This window comes from Adiantum capillus-veneris, chromosome 4 (assembly GCF_014529385.1).
Source record: "Adiantum capillus-veneris isolate H3 chromosome 4, ASM1452938v2, whole genome shotgun sequence".
NCBI lineage: Eukaryota > Viridiplantae > Streptophyta > Polypodiopsida > Polypodiales > Pteridaceae > Adiantum > Adiantum capillus-veneris.
Genome location: NC_140934.1, coordinates 101,885,239 through 101,896,777, shown reverse-complemented (window position 1 = coordinate 101,896,777; position 11,539 = coordinate 101,885,239). Strand labels below are relative to the sequence as shown.

The 11,539-nt window shown below is 47.6% G+C and overlaps 1 protein-coding gene across 15 annotated transcripts in view; it reads right to left on the bottom strand.

The window, feature by feature from the left end:
* LOC147459708 (uncharacterized) overlaps positions 1 to 11,539 on the bottom strand; it is a 185,060-nt gene that overhangs the window by 50,795 nt on the left and 122,726 nt on the right. The window lies entirely within an intron of this gene.

The window sequence follows — 11,539 nt, the reverse complement described above, 5'->3', positions numbered from 1 at the left end:
CTCTCTCTGAACTCTCGTGTGTCTCTGTGAGGAGAATGATGTCTCTACCATGCATCACCTCTTCCAGTCTCCCTGGATGTGTCCACAAAGAGCCATTGCAGTTCCAAACTGCCATGTGTATCTCCTCGTATAGTGTCTCATAGGCCGCGAGTCCCTATGCTACGGCTTTGCCATCGATGATGACGCAACCGTCGCGATAGGAGGCCTGTTTTCCTTCTTTGCACGCTTGTTGTATCCGAGGCATGCATGCTCTTCTATGCTCTACTTGCATCCTTGTGAGGTCATCATCTAGGTAGATGGGGGGGGGCCGTGAGACCTCGTAAAATTACCCTCTTTCGAATGAAAAGGGTCTGTGCTTCCTCCGATGAAAATTGGAGGATAAGAGGCCTCTTCTTGATGGGGTCTTTGCCAGCTCGCCAAGCTTTGGTGAAGGGGGTTGATTCCTCTATTTTGTATCCAAGAGTGGTACATAAAGTCTTGCCATCTTTCTCGGGGGTGGAGTCCTTCACTTCTTCAATGCCGGTGACTCGTATGTTGAGGCGACGGGCATGGCACATTTTTCCCTCTTCAAGGGTGGTGTGTACAAGGAGAGCTTCTTCCTTGTGTGCATCCTCTTTTGCTTCTTTCTTGATGTTCTTCTTGACCACTTCTACCCATCCCTCTTTCGTTGCTTTGAGAGTGTCTTCCAAGCGTTCGGTGAGGGCTTTAGTGAGCTCCTCTTTAATGGCCTCTTTGGTTTCATTATTGATTTCCCCTTCTTCGGGGGTGAGGGAAGCGATGGAGGCCTTCAGGATGGCCATTTGTTCTTGCATTTCCTCCTCCTCCTTTTTCCATTCCTCTTGGGTTCCTTTCCACTTGTCGGTCTCCTTCTTGTGCTCTTGTTCTTTAGTCTCTTTCTCCTTGGTCCATTCTTCTTTTTCCTTATGCAAGGCTTCCACCTCTTTCTCAAGCTTGGAGAGGCGGTTGATGATAGTGTTGATGGTGGAGTCCACCAACTTCTTGTTCTCTTTGATTGCGGTGTGGAGTTTGTCGTCCATCTTGGCCATTTCTTCTTTGGTCACTCCTTTCGCCATGTCGGGCCCGTCTCAGTGTCGGTTTGCACAAAGCAGGTACCTGTTCTGTACTTCTGAAAAGGTTGCAAGAATTGCAAAATCTCTGTGAAAAATTGCAGAAATTGTATTTTGAAAACTTCTTTCTCACACAATTCCTGTGTGTATGGCTGGACCTCCATTCCTGGAAAAGGGCCTGCGTGTAAGGTTGGACCTGTCCAAGCTTGGTGAGAGCAGTCAAAAATGCAGCAGGTACTCAAAAATGAGCCCGCCGCTGACCAGGTAGGGGCCTGGGGAGGGTGGCGCTGGTGCGAGCTGGGGGGGGGGGGGGGGGGGGGGGGGGGGGGGGGGGAACCTGTGGGCATCCAATTGGAGTGCGCGAGCCTGTAGGACAAGGGCGCAAGCCTGTGGGGGCAGTAGTGGCAAGCCCTCACCATAGCAGCAAGTGCCCGCCATCAGAACAGCAAGTGTCCGCCATGAGAGACACACACAGAGAGAGAGAGAGAGAGAGAGAGAGAGAGAGAGAGAGAGAGAGAGAGAGAGATGACACGGCATGTTGGGTCCCAACCACCCTCAAGAGCCCCCTTGCTTTGTTGCTAGAGAAAGTACTTTCTTTATTATTTGCACAAAATGCTGATACAACGGCTAAATGCTGGAATGTTGACGAAAACTTGATGCAGATGCTTGGTACTACTAGGATGCTGATGGGTACTTCATGGAGATACTTGGAACTGCATGTTCTTTGAGGTTCAAAGGGAGGGTGTCACAAACTGCTGACGTATCAAAGCCCTAAAGAATGGAGCCAACTTACAGATGCTGGCCGAGGGGCCTAAACCCTAAGAAGAACAAGTAGCAGAAGAAGAAGAAGTCCTACCAACTTATGGGGACCCCGTCCGATGGGGCCCCAGTGACATAAAGGGATTAAAATAAAGCAGGACTCACACACACACACACACGCAAAACTGATGACGTGGCAGCTGTACAGACGCTCCGCGTTTTGCGCTAACTGATGACGTGGCAGTTGTACGGAAGTTCGCAAATCGTGCTGGCATCCTTTTGGCATTGCTTTTGGATCAGATGCTTTTGAGTTTGAAGGCTTTTCACTGTAAACTGCTTTTATGGGCCTTTAAATATGAGGCCATGGGCCCATTCTCTAGCATGCTTCCTAGAGAAGGTGCAAAGATTGGAGTTCCGGCTTGTACTGTGTTGATGCAATATAAAGAAATACTGAAAGGGGCGCCAAGGTTTGGGGCTAATACTCTCTGGGGTGGAATTCCGTCACTCCATGTCGCGTGTCGTCTCTCTCTTTCAGTTCAGTTGTTATTGAAGTGATAAGAGTCTATTCAGTCTGTTCTTTTCTATTGACACGTGGTGCCCGCCTTGTGATAGAGGGCCACCTCAATGACGTCACTATCAAGGCACCACGGGTGGCCGAGTGTTATTTTCAGCAGATTCGAGTTGTGGCCATCAATGAAAGGACTTGTGTGATAGGACTCGTGTGATAGACTTAGATGATCTGTCAACTCTTGAGTCAACTATTGAGTCAAGACACTCGCGGTTATGGGCTTGGGAGAGTTGCCCCTTGGTGCCAGTGCAGTGGGAACAAGGAGAGTGGTTCTAGCGGGATTCTTTCACTCCAACCGCTCACCCAAGGGACCCCTTTTCTCAATACACAGCACGGCTGGGGGGTCACATATTGGCACCATGGTGTCGTGCCGTGGCACATGCATAATGTGAAAATAAAATAGCTACCTTTCTTAATACTTTTTGATATGTGGGAGCAAGTGATTTAATGTAGATAGTGTGATATATGCGAAAAAGGATGCTATGGTTATTGTCATATACATACCTTACTAGGGCGCCGCAACCCTAAACGTGACATTCATGGCATGCTTTCTTCTCTAAAACATGCTTAACTTGGTTTAGGAATGTACAAAAGTCAAGTGTTTCGCAGTGGCACGCTCGTCTTACTTAGAAAGTCCACTGCGGACAATATCGTCCAAAATAAGCAAGTTTTCTGTGTAGCCATAAAAGATGTATCGAAAGTGCTTGCCAAGTGGTAGAGCCAAAAATGAGCTCATAAATGGCCATCTAATGAAGGACATACAACAACTCTTAAGTGAAGGTGCTTGTGCAGTCCTCAGCTGTTTCTACCCTGTGTTCGAAGCTATGAGACCAACAACTAGGGTTTTCTCTCTTCAAATAAGCATTTGTGTTTGTCTAATGAAGTTATGAGCTATATGGCCATCTAATGAAGGAGATACAAGAATTCTAAGTGAAGGTGCTAGTGCAGTCCTCTGTTGTTTCTACCTTGTGTTGGAAGCTACGAGCCCAACAATTAAGGTTTTCTCTCTTCAAATAAGCATTCATGTTTGTCTAATGACGTTCTTAAGCTTCCATGAGATGGTCTTAAACAAAAAATTGAAGTGTAAAATTAGGGTTTTTAAAAGGGCAAATGAGCACTATATCTACGCCAGCATGAAACCCGACCCGATTGTAACTAATTGCCTGTCTCGTGCCAGTGACACCGTAGCCCAGCTACAGGTTACGCGCCACAAGGCCACTCACCGTCTCGGTGAGAGAAACAACTGAAACTGCTAAAAGACTTTAATATTGCAACATTAAACCGCTACTGCACTGCCATGGTGAAAAGATTGGACTGCAAGCGGATGCAGTCACCCTAGAGAAAGAGTAGTCACCACAGCCACACCTGAAGTGTCAGTCTCTGAAGTTGAAGCCATCAATGCAATGGTGAGGTTCTGTGGCTGGACTAGAGGCTATTGGGTTCTGTTGTCAACAAACTGGCCGCCTGTGTAAGGAGCGGCCACCTGCAACACGGTAGATGGGAGCACCTGGCCGGTAGTGTACTGAGCACGCCAAGTGACACAACCATGGCAGTGTGCACTAGCAATGCCGTCACAACAAGGAACGCTCTGCATGTGTGTCATATGGCCCGACGACTGAGACCCGTGAGGATACGGCTAAGGATAGTATTGGAATGGAGTCTGTGTGTAGGGTCTCATAAATTGTGGAGAAGGACCTCTCGCAGTATACGCGACAGGAGGCTGGACTTGAGACACTGATCGTCCATCCATACCCCGTGCCCACAGGAGCTTGGGTAGACCTATCTCCATGCAAAAGCAGTCCTCAAAATTCTTGTACCTGAGCTTTAAGGTCGTCAATCATTTGGGACTTTATCTTCAAGGCTTGTTGCAATGCGAAAATAGTAGCATCCCGATCTGCAATGGCACTCTTAGCGACTCGCAGAGATCTCTGCATAGTTGTGTATGTGGCGGACTGATACTGGTGCGTAGCAACTACCTGCTCTGTTCCTAGCTCTATGTTGGCGATAGCATTCCTGAAATCCTGAGAAGTAGAGTCGGCCACCCCGGAAGATGCAACAGATGTATGAGGTGCTGGAGGACGTGCAGGTTACATGGGTGGTGAGCTAGTAGTGGGTACAAAGGGTGTAGCGGGTACCTCTGAGATGGTTGGTGTTGATGGGGTGTGAGATATATTCACTGCAGTAGGGGTGAATATGGGAGAAGAAGGGAGAGGATGCTGTGAGGGAGAAGCGGTCGGGTCGTCACGAAGAGTGGAAGTAGACACTGACACAGTAGAACAAGGGATAGCAATAGACAGAGAGCGTCGCGGAAGATGCATTACCCTAGTCTGCTGGCTCTCTGACATTGGCAATGAGCGTAGACACTCTACTGAGTCCTTAACCACCTTTGCTTTGATCTTCTTTTTCTTGGTTACTTTATGATCAATCTGAGTACTTGGAGATTTTCTTTTCTCGTGCGAATACACTGGTTGCGTATCCTCATCCACTTCATCAGGGGTAACCTGGATATTTATGACCCACGCCAAGAGAGGTGCTGCAAAACATTTGAAATTAACTGCACAGACTGCACCTGGGCTTGAAATCGTTTGGCCCAAGACTGTAAGGATGTGAAGAGAATTTGGTGGAATCCACAAGGTAAGGTGTGGATCAAACAGTAAAGGCCGTCCAAGTGGGAGAATGTAGTGGGCAGGTCACATTTTCCCTTATCTGCTTTGGCATCTCTCGTCAGATAGTAGTACCTAAAGATTACCAAGAGCTGTTTGTTCCTTTCGTACTCTAGGTGATCCGTACTGTGAGCATCTCTTGACATGCCTGAATTGTTGCATCCTTGGACAACTGAGAAAAGGTTCGTGTAGCCGGCTTCACAGATGGAAAGATGGTCATACCCATGTCATGGCCAAGCCGTGTAGGAGTGAGTTTGTGGCCCCTTACCTTGGAAAGTTTTTTCAAAGCTCATGGATCATCACAACAAGAACAGTGGTTGGTAGATCGCTAACAGCCAGTGCTGTGAGACCTAGAGTCTGTAGCTGAGCATTGGAAAGGACCTCGCTCAGAGATGGTCAAGGCAGCTATAGATAAAAATCCAAGGAGAATGTTCAGTGACTTTTAGATGTTGAAGGCCTCCTGATCTCATGAGTAATGACTTGATTTTTTCCTTTCCTTTGACCTCCTTTCGGATATTCCTCTCGATTGCTAGAAGAATCCGAGTCATAGTTCGCTTCAGAATCTGACACTAAGTCTGCTGGTGATGCGTTGTAACTTTCGTCGCTGGGATCACTTGAAGCGATGTCGTCGAGGCCGTTGCTACTGTTTTTTGAGTCATCATCACTCAATGACCCTGTAGCTATAGCAAGCTTTTTTTGCAAAGCTGCCCTTCACAATTGCTTGTTGGTACCTACCATATCAACCGAGAGAGAGAGGGAAAGTGCTAGGGTTAAAGGTAAGGCAAGGGGTTGGCAGGGGTGAGGCAGAAGGGCAATGGGAAAAGGGTAGGTCGTAATTGAGGCGAGGGAAAAGGGTAGGGTCGAGAGGATGTAGAGAGTAGGGGCAAATTGATGCTGGGGAGGGCGATTGGAGAGGGGCGAAAGGCGATTGGAGAGAGGCAATTAGTGAGGGTAGGGGCGAGGGGGTTAGGGTAGGGACGAGGGAGATTAGGTAGAGGCAAGGGGTTAGGGTAGGGGTGAAAGGAGATTGGAGAGAGGCGATTAGAGAGGGTAGGGGTGAAAGGAGATTGGAGAGAGGCGATTACTGAGTGTATGGGCGAGGGGGTTAGGGTAGGGGTGAGCAAGATTGGAGAGGGGCGAGGAGGTTGGGGTAGGGACGAAAGGAGAGGGTAGGGGCGAGTGGGTTGGGGTAGGGACGAGGGAGATTGGAGAGGGGCGAGGGGGTTAGGGAGGGGGGCGAGGGGGTTGGGGAAGGGGCGAGTAGGTAGGGTATGGGCGACGAGAGAGATTGAAGAGGGGCTAAGGGGTGGGGTGGGGTAGGGGCGAAATTAGGGGCGAGGGAGTAAGATTAGGGGACCAGGGAGTTAGATAGGGAGGAAGGGAAAGGGCTTTCAGTTACCACCCATACGTCCAAATGGTAGAACAACAGAAAACGAAACAATTGGTGAAGTTGAACAACTAAGTAGACCGGAAGATAGCTCTTTTTTTGGTGATTTCCCTACGATGATATTTCACTATGAGAGAGAGATGGGGTGGTACAACATTTGGCAAATGAATTAGACATTGCTATGTACACAAGGGGAGCAAACATAAACTTAATTCGCAAGTGAAGTGAAGACCACAATCTGGAAAAGAATAGTACAACAACGGCTAGGCATAATTCTTAAAAAAGGGACATCAGGGAAGGGAAGTGGTAAATCACTTTAAGATGAGAAGGCTCTATGCAAAAAAAAAAGAGAAGTACCCAATTAAACAGATAGAGACCTCAGTGCCATTGAATAAAGGTAGAATCCAGTATCAAAAAGGGAGAATGTTGCATGAGAGAACACAATGCGTCTATTAAAGAGAGCGGGAATCAATTGAAAAACTTGCAGGCATAAGACAAATGCAATCATCAGAAGAACGTTGTTGAAACAGTGGGCTTGGAGAAAAATGAGGCAAAGACAGTGATGAAGACAATAAGAGAGGTGAGGTGAATCGTTAGCAGGTTGGTAGGGAGCACACTGCTTCTAATGCTAGACTAAACGAGGAAGAAGACACGCTGCAGGTTAAGTGCTAGTGGGGAGAGAGTGTCGATGTATGGATTATGGTGAGAAATGGTAGCATCTGATCCTGGAGCTATTTACTAGTGGCAAAGAAACACTTTCCAGAGTCGCTAGATGGACCGCACCCTGTGGCAAAATTTGTTGTGCCATGTATGGTCCTTGCCATGCTGGGACTAACTTCTTTGCTTTTTTTCTGATATCTAGCTTGATACGGTAGCACGAGTGATCCTTGCACTATTTTCGGCTTGCGAAGGTGGCGATCATGCCATGCTTTCCGACAAAGCTGCTTTGCTTGCAACGCTTGAGAAGCCAGTCTACGGTTTTCTTCCAACAGGGAGAGCCGAGAGAGGTTGGCCGGGCAATCCCAACTATGACCTGGAGGTTGCCCGCCCTAAAGGATCCAGAGTTGAATTCAAAAGGAGCAATAGCTTCGAAACTAAAAGCCAGTTGAAAAGGAGTGTAGAGCGTTGTTGCTTTGTAGGAAGTGCGATACGCCCAGACAGTGCCAAGGATTGCCTGAGCCTACGAAGCCAGATGCACATGACAAGCTTTACAAAGTAGAGCAATGAGAACTTTGTTGGTGCTCTTTGCTTGGCCATTTACTCTGGGATAGTAACAACAATGGAAGATTTTGTAGGTGCCGAGCAATGTCGTGATCAAATCATTCACAAAATGACTACCAATCTCCAAGGGGCACCCAAACCTGCAAAGTACAAGAACTTTGCTACTGTTGAGCTAGTGCAATCTGTTGTTACCAGTACTTCACTAGGAGATACTTTCGATTACCTGGTTGAGCGGGCGGAGAAATTGGACCCACAAAGTCCAAACCCCATCTTTCAAATGGCAACCATGCCATAGATACCTGGAGGGGACGGTTGGAGTGCTTACTCGGTTTAGGGCACATTGCTGATATACATCACACACTTTTACATGAGCAATGGCATCCCGAAACACACATGGCTACCATAAGCCACTCTATAGAATTTTCTGAGCCGTGATGTGACCAAGATAATGGCCACCACTGGAACCACTGTGGGCGTCCTCTAAGATATGTTCCACTTCATAGGGAGAGAGACACATCTTCTCAAAACACCATCTGGTCTAGCCTTATAGAGCTGACCGCCAATCAGAGTGAAGGGGCGAGATTTGAACTGTAAACTTCTCTTCTGCAATGGACAAGCTTTTTCTGGGAACATGCCAGTGGATAACAAATACAAAACATCGCCATAGCTCGAGTGGTATCCACCTTAAAGAGACTGCTATTTGGAAAGTCGTCCTCAATACTGATAGCTGCCTCACCTGTGTGAACGCGAGAGAGATGGTTGGCCATGACGTGAGGTTTGCCAAGACAAAGTACCACTTCGAAATCAAACTCTTGGAATAGAAGGAGCCACCGCCAAACCCTGCTGCAACTTGTGGCTTATTTGGCAGATAACGCAGAGCATGATGATCAATATGACTGTAATGTGAACCCCTAATAAATAGTGCCGAAATTTTTGAAGAGCATAAACAATGGTCAAACCTTCCCTCTCGATAGTCCTGTAATTGCGCTCAGCTTTAGTGAGCAACCTGCTTGCACAATGAATGGGACGATCCAGATTGATCTCTTTACTAGGCTGAGTGAGGACAACACCCACAGCTGTCTTACTAGCATCAGTATGTACATGGAAAGTTAGACACCAATCTGGGGCTACTAAACTAGGGGATTCAATCAGGTGTTTTTTCAGGTAAGCAAAGGCTCGGGCTTCACCTGCGGACCACTAAAATGGTACAGCAGCATTGCTCAGGCGGAGCATTGCTCAGGCCACATCTGTATACATCCTAATGAATTAGCGATGATAACCTGTTGGCCTACAAAGCTTTGAGCACCTTTAGGATTGATAGGAGGAGATAACCTCGAGATGGTGACTATCTTCTCTGGGTCCGGTGCTAAACCTTTAGCAGACACCACATGGCCCAAAAGTGTACCTTCAGTGACCAAAAAATAACATTTGTTTGGATTGAGCTTCAAACGTGCCTCTCTGCATCTGACGAAGACAACAGAGAGCTGAGCAAGATGCTCCTCGAGATTCTCCACTGGATCCGAACATTAAGCACCCGAGAAGGTTGAAAAATCGTCCATGAATATGCGAAGATGATCCGTTGGCAAGGGACAAAAGATGAGGTATATTGTGCGATTCAAAGAAGGCGGAGCATTTTTGAGCCCAAAAGACATCCTGTTGTAAATGAAAATACCCCACGAAATCACAAACGCCGTTCTAATCTGATCACCCTGATGGACGCCCAATTGATTATAACCACTGAAGCCATCCATGAAACTGTACAGTACATGCCGTGCCACATCTTCAAGCACACGCTCAGTGAATGGTGTGGGGAAACCATCTGGTAGAGATACCTTGTTCAAAGCACGGTAGTCGACGCACACGCAGATTTCATTGGATTGCTTCTTAGGCGCTATAACCATGGGTGATAGCCACTCAGAGTGCTTCACTGGTACAATGATCCCTGCCTCTTGCATCTTTGCTAGCTCTTTCTTGACAGCTTCTGCATACTTAGGGTTGAGCTTGTAAGCTCGGCCTCTGACTGGTTTAGCCCCTTCAATCAGAGGGATAGTATGGACACCCATTTCTGGTGGGATTCCTTCCAAATCCTTGTAAGACCATGCAAAAACATTTTTAAAGGAGTGCATAAATGAAACTACTTGATCAAGTAGCGCTAGATGATCTCATAACCGAGAGGCTAAGAGGATGTGTTGAGGGTCTTCAGGGCCGCCCAGGTTGACTTCTTTGACTAGGTCAAGATGTGTAGTTGGTGAGGGTGCATCAGAAGATGAAGATTGTGCCGCCTCTTGGAGCGCCAAGACATCATGAGCAGGTGGCTGGTCGATGTGGAAATCAGCACTCTTCTTGCAACCATCCAAGTGGAAGCTCCTCGAAGGGTAAATCCTCAGAGACGGATACTTAAGAGTGCATTTGCGTGGTTGGGGAGTTCGACAAGGAGGAAGCTAAGGGAAGAGGGAGGACACTAGTAAACTCATGCAAAGGAGATTTCTTCCCCCTTCTATGATGTGTTATAGGTTCACCAAGGCCGATGGCTTCCATCAAAAGGGCAACAGAAGTATGGTCCTCAGTGACTGTTACATTGCCTTTGAATGATGTTGCTCCCTAGTTTCAGCTGGAAGAGCAGGAGAAGAGGGTGGATCCTCAAGCAAGGGTTGAATAAAGACCGCATAGCATGGCATAGATGTGGTAGCCTCCAACCACTCCAATAGGTCGTCGTCGGACCCATCGGGTGGGGTAGGCTGTTCCAGCTCGAGGTTGGACTCCATTGACAAAGAACTATGATGAACTACTGGATCCATACCACCTTCAGGGCGAAAGGGCTTCATTGGGGCACCTAGAGTATTTATCCACATAGCATCATTCCCCCAATCATGAAGTGCTTTAGTGTGGCGCAGCCATGGTCTACCAATGAGCAAAGGCAACCCACCCTCAACCTGGGGAAGACCAACCACAACAAAGTCCAAGTCAAAGGTGAAGTCTTGTACCTGCACAGGCACCTTGTCCACTATGCCCACTGGGTAGACTATCCTCCGATCGACCAATGTAACTGTGAAGGGAGCTGGACGGGTCAGCTACAGGCCCAAAGCCATCATAGTGAATTCAGGCATAAGATTGATGCCAGATCCCCCATCAACTATAACACCTGAAAATTTTTGCCCCCGAATAGACACAATTAGACAGGCACTCTTGTAATTAGTGAGAGGGGCAAAGGAATATAAAATCATATAAGACTTAGAAGGTTGCACTGGTACGTGCCCGCCACAGAACCCTACACCAAGGTACAAGGATTGAATGACTGTGAGAGTGTCACTTCGAAGATTTGCATCCAGCTTTAGCATATCGTACAGTGAGACTTGTTGAAAGGTGTTCTTCAGTATAGTTTCGGTTGTATGCTTCTCACTTCTAGGCGAGACTTGCTCTGGGACCTTGAGTTGCTGCAAATCAGTTATTGCTTCCAAGAAGGCCCCATCGATCTCAGATAGCATAGAGGTCGGTCGGCTAGCACCAGGGAATGGCTTGTCAGATGTTGTAGATCGACGAGGTTGTTGAGGAGGAGCTGAAAGAGTTGGACCTTTAGAAGGACTGAGGCCTAGTGCTGCTCGTTGTGCCCTAGTGAGCACACCAATGGGCTCCTCCACTTGCTACGCCTTATCCTTAGGGGTAACCACATGTGTAGCAGGTAATGGTTGAGAAATGGTGCTTACCGCAATCAGGTGGATCTCTGGAAATGTGAACTCTTGTTGGTTTAGACTCGGGTTCGACGACATGGATGCTCGTTGCTTTGGATAATCTTTGCTGTAATGATCTTTCACCTCGAGACAATGGCGGCAAGGCGGAGATCCTTCAGGAAGGGGACACTTACTTTGATAATGTC